This window comes from Rhinopithecus roxellana, unplaced genomic scaffold (genome assembly GCF_007565055.1).
Source record: "Rhinopithecus roxellana isolate Shanxi Qingling unplaced genomic scaffold, ASM756505v1 contig2241, whole genome shotgun sequence".
NCBI lineage: Eukaryota > Metazoa > Chordata > Mammalia > Primates > Cercopithecidae > Rhinopithecus > Rhinopithecus roxellana.
The window spans coordinates 1-11,147 of NW_022142011.1; the positions used below are offsets into that span (position 1 = coordinate 1).

An 11,147-nucleotide genomic window follows, 5' to 3' on the forward strand; every position below is an offset into this window, starting at 1 on the left:
CTTAATATAACTATAGGGGTCTAATATTTTATGTAGGCGGATGTACCGTATTATGATCTAGTTAGGTCTATATTTGATCCTATATCTATTATATCTATTATGTCGATATGTATACCTAGTATCTAATTATGTCTATTATGTTCTAATATTGGTATACCTCTGGGTCGAAATCTTATGATCAATTATGTCTTATTTTATCCTATAGCTCATATAATATCTATTATAAAAATGATATCTCTGATGTTTGGTCCCTAATATCTAATTAGATCCATTAATGGGAAAATCAAATAAAAATAAAAAGTTTGATGATAAACCTATATCTATTATGGGAAATCTATTTGTCTAGATTGTAATAACCGTATCGATTATATCGTATATTTCTATATTTTATAACTATGTCTGAGTGTATATGCTATTATGTCTATAATTTATAGCCTCTATTATAGATCTATGACATATCGTATATTTTTGGCCTATAATCTGTTAATGTCATAGATTTATGTTACCTGTATCTATTATATCTAATTATGTCTCTATTGGATACCTATATCTATGTATATCTATTATGTCAATAGTTGATACCTAGTAACTATTATATCCATGATTACTATATTTTATACCTGATATTGTGTTATAATCCAATTATAACAATACATTTTTAAACTAATCTTCTTCTTCTATTATACCGATATCTATATATCTATATTTTATACCTTATCTATTATATCTATTATATTTATATTTTATCATTAATCTTAATACTATATTTATATCCTATATCTATTGTATCTATTATATTTAATTTTATAATTATATCTACTATATGTCCTTTATTTTATACCATATAGCTAACTTATGTCCTATTACATTATATCGATATTTTATACCTATATCTAATATATCTATATTTTATACCCCTATCTATTATATCTTTTATGTGTATATTGTATACCGATATCTATTATATCTATTATGTCTATATTTTGTACCTATATCTATTATATCTATTGTGTCTATATTTTATACCTATATCTATTATATCTATTATGTCTATATTTTATACCTATATCTATTATATCTATTATGTCTATATATTGTACCTATATCTATTATGTCTATATTTTATACCTATATCTATTATAACAATTATGTCTATATTTTATAACTATATCTGTTATAGCTATTATGTCTATATTTTATACCTATACCTATTATATCTATTATATCTATATTTTATACCTATATCTATTATAACCATATTTTATACCTGTATACATTATATCTATGTTTTTTACCTATATCAATAATATTTATTATATTTATACTTTTTCTAATTATATCTATTATATCTATATTTTATTCCTATATCTATTATATCTATTGTCTATATTTTATACCTGTATCTATTATATCTATTGCTTATACGTATATCTATTATATATATATTTAAACTTATATCTATTATGTCTATATTTTATACCTATATCTATTATGTCTATTTTTTATTCCAATATCTATTATATCTATTATGTCTATATTTTATATCTTTATCTATTATATCTATTATGTCTGTATTTTATACCTATATCTGTTATATCTATTTTGTCTACATTTCATACCTATATCTATGATATACACTATATCTATATTTTATACATATATCTATTACATGAATATTTGATACCCATATCCATTATATCTATTAAATCTATATTTTATACCTATATCTATTATATCTATTATGTCTATCTATTATATCTATTAATCTATATTTTATACCTCTATCGATTTTATCTATTATGTCTATGTTTTATACCTATATCTATTATATCTATTATGTCTATATTTTATACGTATATCTCTTATATCTATTATGTCTTTATTTTAGACCTATATCTATCATATCTATTATGTCTGTATTTTATATCCATATCTATTATGTCCATATTTTATACCTATATCTATTATATATAATATGTCTACATTTTATACGTATATCTATTATAACTATATTTTATACCTATATTTCTTATATCTATATTTAATACCTATATCTATTATATCTATTAAATTTACATTTTATTATTATATCTAGTATATCTATATTTTATACCTATATCTATTATATCTATTATATCTATATTTGATGACGATATCAATTATATCTATATTTTATACGTATATCTATTATATCTATTATATCTATATTTTTTACCTGTATCTCTTATATCTATATTTTATTGCTTTCTCTATTTTATCTATTATTTCTATATTTTTTACCTCTATTATATCTATTATGTCTATATTTTATACCTCTATCTCTTACATTTATTGTGTCGATATTTTATACCTCTATCTGTTATATCTATTATGTCTACCTATTATATCTATTATATCTATATTTTATACGTATATCTATTATATCTATTATGTCTATATTTTATACCTATGTCTATTATATCGATTATGTCTATGTCTTATACCTATATCCATTATATCTATTATGTCTATATTTTATACCTATATCTATTATGTCTATATTTTATACCTTTATCTATTATATATATTGTGTCTATATTTTATACCTATATCTATTATATCAATTATGTCCATATTTGATACCTACATCTATTATATCTATTATGTCAATATTGTATACCTATCTCTATTATATCTATTATTTCTATATTTTATTCCTCTATCTATTATGTCTATTATGTCTATAATTTATACCTCTATTTATTATATCTATTAGGTGTATATTTTATACCGCCATCAATTATATGTAATATGTCTATATTTTATTCCTCTATTGTATCTATTATGTCTATATTTTATACCTCTATCTATTATATCTATTATGTCTATATTTTTTAACTCTATGTATTATATCTATTATGTCTATATTTTATAACTATATCTGTTATGTCTATATTTTAGACCTCTATCTATTATATGTATTATGTCTATATTTTATTCTTCTATGTATTATATCTATTATGTCTATATTTTATAACTATATCTATCATGTCTATATTTTTTACCTTTATCTATTATATATATTATGTCTTTATTTTATACCTATATCTATTTTATCTATTATGTCCATATTTTATGCCTACATGTATTATATCTATTAAGTCTATATTTTTTACCTATATCTACTATATATATTATGTCTATATTTTATACCTATATCTATTATATCTCTTATGTCTACATTTTATACCTATATCCAATATATCTATTGTGTCTGTACTTTAAACCGATATCTATTATGTCTATTACATCTATTATGTTTATATTTTATACCTCTATCTACTATATCTATTATGTCTATATTTCATTTCCTCTATCTATTATATCTATTATATCTATTATGTATATATTTTATACCTGTATCTATTATGTCTATATTTAATATCTATATCTATTATATATATTATATCTATATTTCATACCTATATCTATTATGTCTCTATTGTAAACCTATATCTATTATATCTATCAGATTTATATTTTATCATTATATCAATTATATCTATATTTCTATGTATATCTATTATATCTATTATATGTATATTTTATACCTATATCTATTATATCTATATTTTATACCTTTATGTATTATATCTATTATGTCTCTATTTTATAAATTTATCTATTATTCCTCTTATGTCTATATATTATACCTGTATCTATTATATTTATTGTGTCTATACTTTATACCTATATCTATTATGTCTATATTTTATATCTTTATCTATTATTTCTATTATGTCTATATTTTATACGTATATCTATTATATCTATTATGTCTGTATTTTATGCCTATATCTATTATATCCACTATATCTATATTTTATACCTATATCTATTATATCTATAATTGATACCTATATACATTATGTCTATTATATCTCTATTTTACTCATATATCTATCATATCTATTATGTCTATATTTTATGCCTATATCTATTATATCTATTATATCGATATTTTATACTTATACCTATTAAAACCATATTTTATACCTATATCCATTATATCTATATTTTTTTCTATATCAATTATAACTATTATATTTATATTTTATAATTATATCTATTATATCTATATTTTATACCTATATCTATTATATCTATTTTCTATGTTTTATACCTCTATCTCTTTTATCTTTTTTTATACATATATCTATTATATCTATTATATCTTTATTTTATACCTATATCTATTATATCTATATTTTACCTGTATCTATAATATCTATTGAGCCTATATTTTATACCTATATCTATTATATCTATTATGTCTCTATTTTATAACTATATCTATTATATCTATTATGTCTGCCTATTATACCTATATCTATTATGTCTATATTTTATACCTATACCTATTATAACTATTATGTCTATATTTTATAATTCTATATTATGTCTATATTTTACACCTATTTCTATATCTATTATGTCTATATTTTAAAAGTATATATTATGTCTATATTTTATATCTATATCCATTATATATATTATGTCTATATTTTATATCTGTATCTCTTATGTCTATATTTTTCACCTATATCATTTATAGCTGTTATGTGTATATTTACGCGTATATCTATTATATCTTTATGTCTATATTTTATACCTATATCTATTATATCTATTATGTCAAAATATTATACCCATATCTGCTATGTCTATTTTTTATAACAATATCTATTATATCTATTTTGTCTATATTTCATATCTTTATCTATTATATCTATTATGTCTATATTTTATACCTATATCTATTATAACTAATATGTCTATATTTTATAACTATATCTATTATATCTATTATGTGTATTTTTTATACCTATATCTATTATATCTATTATGTCTGTATTTTATACGTATATCTCTTCTGTCTGTATTTTATACCTATATTTATTATATCTATTATGTCTGTATTTTATTCCTATATCTATTATATCTATTATGTCTAAATATTATACCTGTATCTATTATGTGTATATTTTATACCTATATCTATTATGTCTATATTTTATACGTATATCTATGATTTCTATATTTTATACCTATATCTATTATGTCTATATTTAATACCTCTATCTATTATATCTATTATGTCTATATATTGTACCTATGTCTATTATGTCTATATTTTTTACCTATATCTATTATATCTATTATGTCTATATTTTATACCTGTATCTATTATGTCTATTATGTCTATATTGTAAACCTATGTCTATTATATCTATTATATCTATATTGTATACCTATATCTATTATATCTATTGTCTATATTTTATAGCTGTATCTATTATATCTATTTTGTATACGAACATCTATTTAATCTATTATATCTATATTTTATGCCTATTATATCTATAATGTCTATATTTTCTACCTATATGTATTATGTCTATATTTTATACCTATATATATTAAATCTATTTGGTCTATGTTTTATACCTATATCTATTATATCTATTATGTCTATATTTTATACCTACATCTATTGTATCTATTATGTCTAAATATTGTACCTATATCTATTATGTCTATATTTTATAACTATATCTATTATATCTATTATGTCTATATATTATACCTGTATCTATTATATCTATATTTTATACCAGTATCTATTATATCTATTAGGTCTATATTTTATACCTATATCAATTATACCTATTATGTCTATAATTTGTACCTATATCTATTATATCTATTATGTCTATATTTCATACGTACATCTATTGTAACTATTATGTCTATATTTTATACCTGTATCTATTATGTCCATATTTTATTCCTATTTCTATTATATCTATTATGTCTATATTTTATACCTATATCTATTATGTCTATATTTTATACCTATATCTATTATGTCTATATTTTATTTATTTTATTTCATTTTTTTTGAATTCTGATTTTATTTTATTTTTATTTTTTTTTTATTATACTTTAAGTTCTAGTGTACATGTGCATAACGTGCAGGTTTGTTACTTATGTATACTTATGCCATGTTGGTGTGCTGCACCCATCAACTCGACAGCACCCATCAATTCATCATTTATATCATGTATAACTCCCCAATGCAATCAGTCCCTCCTCTCCCCTCCCCCTCCCCATGATAGGCCCCAGTGAGTGATGTTCCCCTTTCCGAGTCTATGTCTATATTTTATACCTATATCAGTTATGTCTATATTTTATACCTCTATCTATTATGTCTATATTTAATACCTATATCTATTATGTCTTTTATGTCTATATTTTATAACTATATCTCTTATATGTATTATGTATATATTTTATACCTATATCTATTATGTCTATATTTTATACCTCTATATATTCAATTGTATCTATATTTTGTATTTATATCTATTATGTCTATATTTTATAACTATATCTATTATATCGATGATGTCAATATTTTATATCTATATGTATTATATCTATTATGTCTATATTTTATACCCATATCGATTATATCTATTATGTCTATGTTTTATACCTATATCCACTATATCTATTATGTCTATACTTTATACCTATATCTATTATGTCTATTATGTCTTTATTTTATACCTATATCTATCTGTATCTATTATGTGTATATTTTATACCTATATCTATTATATCTATTATGTCTATATTTTATACCTACAACTATTATGTCTATATTTTATACCTATATCTATTATATCTACGATGACTATATTTTATGCATATATCTATTAAATTTATTATGTATATATTTTATACCTAAATATATTATATCTATTATGTCTATAATTTATTCCTATATATATTATATCTATTATGTCTATATTTCATACGTATATCTATTATGTCTATATTTTTTACCTATATCTATTATATCTATTATGTCTATATTTCATAACTATATCTATTATGTCTATATTGTATACCTATATCTATTATATCTATTAGATTTATATTTTATCATTATATCAATTATATCTATATTTTATACGTATATCTATTATATCTATTATATGTATATTGTATACCTATATCTATTATATCTATATTTTATACCTTTATGTATTATATCTATTATGTCTATATTTTATACCTATATCTATTATACTTCTTATGTCTATATATTATATTTATTGTGTCTATACTTTATACCTATATCTATTATGTCTATATTTTATATCTTCATCTATAATATCTATTATGTCTATATTTTATACCTATATCTCTTATATCCATTATGTCTATATTTTATACATGTGTATTATATCTACTATGTCTATATTTTACACCTATATCTATTATATCTATTATGTCTATATTTTATGCCTATATCTATTTTGTCTAAATATTATACCTATATCTATTATGTCTATATTTCGTACCTATATCTATTATAACCATTATGTCTATACTTTGTACCTATATCTATTATGTCAATATTTTTTTACCTATATCTATTATAATTATTATGTCTATATTTGATAACTATATCTATTATATCTATATTTTATACTTATTTCTATTATGTCTGTATTTAATACCTATATCTATTATGTCTATATTTTATACGTATATTATATCTATTATGTCTATGTTTTATACCTATATCTATTATATCCATTATGTCTATGTTTTATGACTATATCTATTAAATCTATTATGTCTATATTTTATGCCGATATCTATTATGTCTATATTTTATACCTATATCTATTATATCTATTATGTCTATATTTTATAACTATATCTATTAAATCTATTATGTCTATATTTTATACCGATATCTATTATGTCTGTATTTTATACCTTTATCTATTATATCTATTATGTCTATATTTTATACCTATATCGATTAAATCTATTTTGTCTATATTGTATATCTATATCTATTATGTCTATATTTTATACCTATATCTATTATATCTATTATGTCCATATTTTATACCTATAATTATTATATCTAATATGTCTATATTTTATACCTATGTCTATTATGTCTTTATTTTATATCTATATCTGTTGTATCTGTCTATATTTTATACCTATATCTGTTGTATCTATTATTTCTATATCTTTTTTTCTTTTTAACAGGCTTAATTCACTTTATTTTTCTTGTATAAAAAGCCTATGTTGTAGCCACAGCTGGAGCCTGGGTCCGCTGCACGTAGACTCTGGTGTGTGTCTTGACAAGGTGGTCAGTGAATTCCTGATAGGTAGACTTGGTAAACACAGTCTCCTTCCACAGGTCAGGGGTCAGGTAGCTGTAGGTCTTAGAGATGGCATCAAAGGTGGCCTTGGCGAAGTTGCCCAGGGTGGCAGTGCAGCCCCGGGCTGAGGTGTAGCAGTCATCAATACCAGCCATCATGAGCAGCTTCTTGGGCACAGGCGCTGAGACGATGCCAGTACCCCTGGGTGCAGGGATGAGGCGCACCAGCACAGAGCCACAGCGGCCTGTCACCTTGCAAGGGACGGTGTGGGGCTTGCCGATCTTGTTCCCCCAGTAGCCTCGGCGCACCGGGACAATGGAGAGTTTGGCCAGGATGATGGCCCCACGGATGGCGGTGGCCACCTCCTTGGAGCACTTAACACCCAGGCCGACGTGGCCATTGTAGTCTCCGATAGCAACAAACGCCTTGAACCTGGTGCGCTGACCAGCACGGGTCTGCTTCTGCACCGGCATAATCTTCAAAACCTCATCTTTGAGAGAGGCCCCCAAGAAAAAGTCAATGATCTCAGATTCCTTAATGGGCAGAGAGAAGAGGTAGATCTCCTCCAGGGACTTGATCTTCATGTCCTTGACCAAGCGTCCCAGCTTGATGACGGGCACCCACTCCTCATCCTCGGCCTTGCCTCCGCGAGCTCCGCGGCCTCGGCCCCGACCTCGTCCACGGCCGCGACCCCGGCCCCGGATGCCACTGCCGAAACCTCCGCGGAAGACACCGCGGATCCCCATCCCAGGGCCACCAGGGCCTCCGGACCACCCCGCTGCACCGGCGTCATCCGCCATTTGGTGTTTTCTCGGAGAAGAAGCTTATGTCTATATCTTATACACATATCTATTATATCTATTATGTCTATATTTCATACCTATACCTATTATATCTATTATGTCTATATTTTATATCTATATCTATTATATCTATTATGTCTATATTTTATACCTATATGTTTTATATCAATTTTGTCTATATTTTATACCTATTTCAATTATGTATATATTTTATTCCTATATCTATAATATCTATTATGTCTAAATTTTATGCCTACATCTATTATATCTATAATGTGTATATTTTATACCTATATCTATTATATCGATTATGTCTATATCTTATACATATATCTATTATATCTATTATGTCTATATTTTATAACTATATCTATTATGTTTATTATGTCTATATTTTATACCTATATCTTTTATATCTACTTTGTCTATATTTAATAAATATTTCAATTATGTCTATATTTTATTCCTATAACTATTATATCTATTATGTCCATATTTTATACCTATATCTATTATGTCTATATTTTATACGTATATCTATTATAATTATGTCTATATTTTATACCTATATCTATTATATCTATTATGTCTATATTTTATACCTATTTCTATTATATCTATTATGTCTATATTTTATACCTATATCTATTATGTCTATATTTCATACCTATATCTATTATGTCTGTATGTTATACCTATATCTATTATGTCTATATTTTATACCTATATCTATTATGTCTATTATGTCTATATTTTATACCTATATCTATTATATCTACTATGTCTATATTTTACACCTATATCTATTATATCTATTATATCTATATTTTATCCCTATATCTATTATATCTACTATGTCTGTATTTTATACCCATCTCTATTATATCTATTATGTTTATATTTTATACCTATATCTATTTTGTCTATATTTTATACCTATATCTATTATGTCCATATTTTATACCTATATCTATTTTATCTATTATGTCTATATTTTATACCTATATCTATTATATCTATTATGTCTATATTGTATACCTATATCTATTAAATCTACGATGTCTATATTTCATAACTATATCTATAATATCTATTATATCTATATTTTATACCTATATCTATTATGTCCGTATTATATACCTATAGCTATTATATCTATATTTTGTACCTTTATCTATTATATCTATTTTATCTATATTTTACACCTATATCAATTATATCTATTATGTCTATATTTGATACCTATATCTATTATATCTATTATGTCTGTATTTTTTACCTATATCTATTATATATATTATGTCTATATTTTATAACTATATCTATTAAGTCTATATTTTATACCTATATTTATTATATCTATTATGTCTATATTGCATACCTATATCTATAATGTCTATATTTTATACCTATATCTATTATGTCTATATTTAATACCTGTATCTATTATATCTATTATGTCGATATTTTAAACCTATATCTATTATGTCTATATTTTATACCTATATCTATTATATCTATTATGTCTATATCTTATACATATATCTATTATATCTATTATGTGTATATTTTATACCTATATATGTCATATCCATTATGTCTGTATTTTATAGCTATATCTATTATATATCTTATGTCTATATTTTATACTTATATCAATTGTATCTATTATGTCTATATTTTATACCTACGTTTCTATACCAGTTATGTCTATATTTTATACCTCTATCTATTATGTCCATTATGTCTATATTTTATACCGATATCTATTATGTCTATATTTTATACCTATATCTATTATATCAACTCTGATGATATTTTATACCTATATCTATTATATCTAATATGTCTATATTTTATAACTATATCTATTATATTTATTATGTCTATATTTTATACCGATATCTATTATGTCTGTATTTTATACCTATATCTATTATATCTACTCTGACTATATTTTATACCTATATCTATAATATCTAATATGTCTATATTTTAAAACTATATCTATTATATCTATTATGTCAATATTTAATACCTATATCTTTTATATCTATTATGTCTATATATTATATCTATATCTATTATATCTATTATGTCTATATTT

The 11,147-nt window shown here is 22.5% G+C and overlaps 1 pseudogene; it reads right to left on the reverse strand.

Annotated features, from left to right (window-relative positions):
• Positions 1 to 8,155: 8,155 nt before the first annotated feature.
• Positions 8,156 to 9,054, reverse strand: LOC115895757 (annotated as a pseudogene).
• Between the last annotated feature and the right edge of the window lie 2,093 nt (positions 9,055 to 11,147).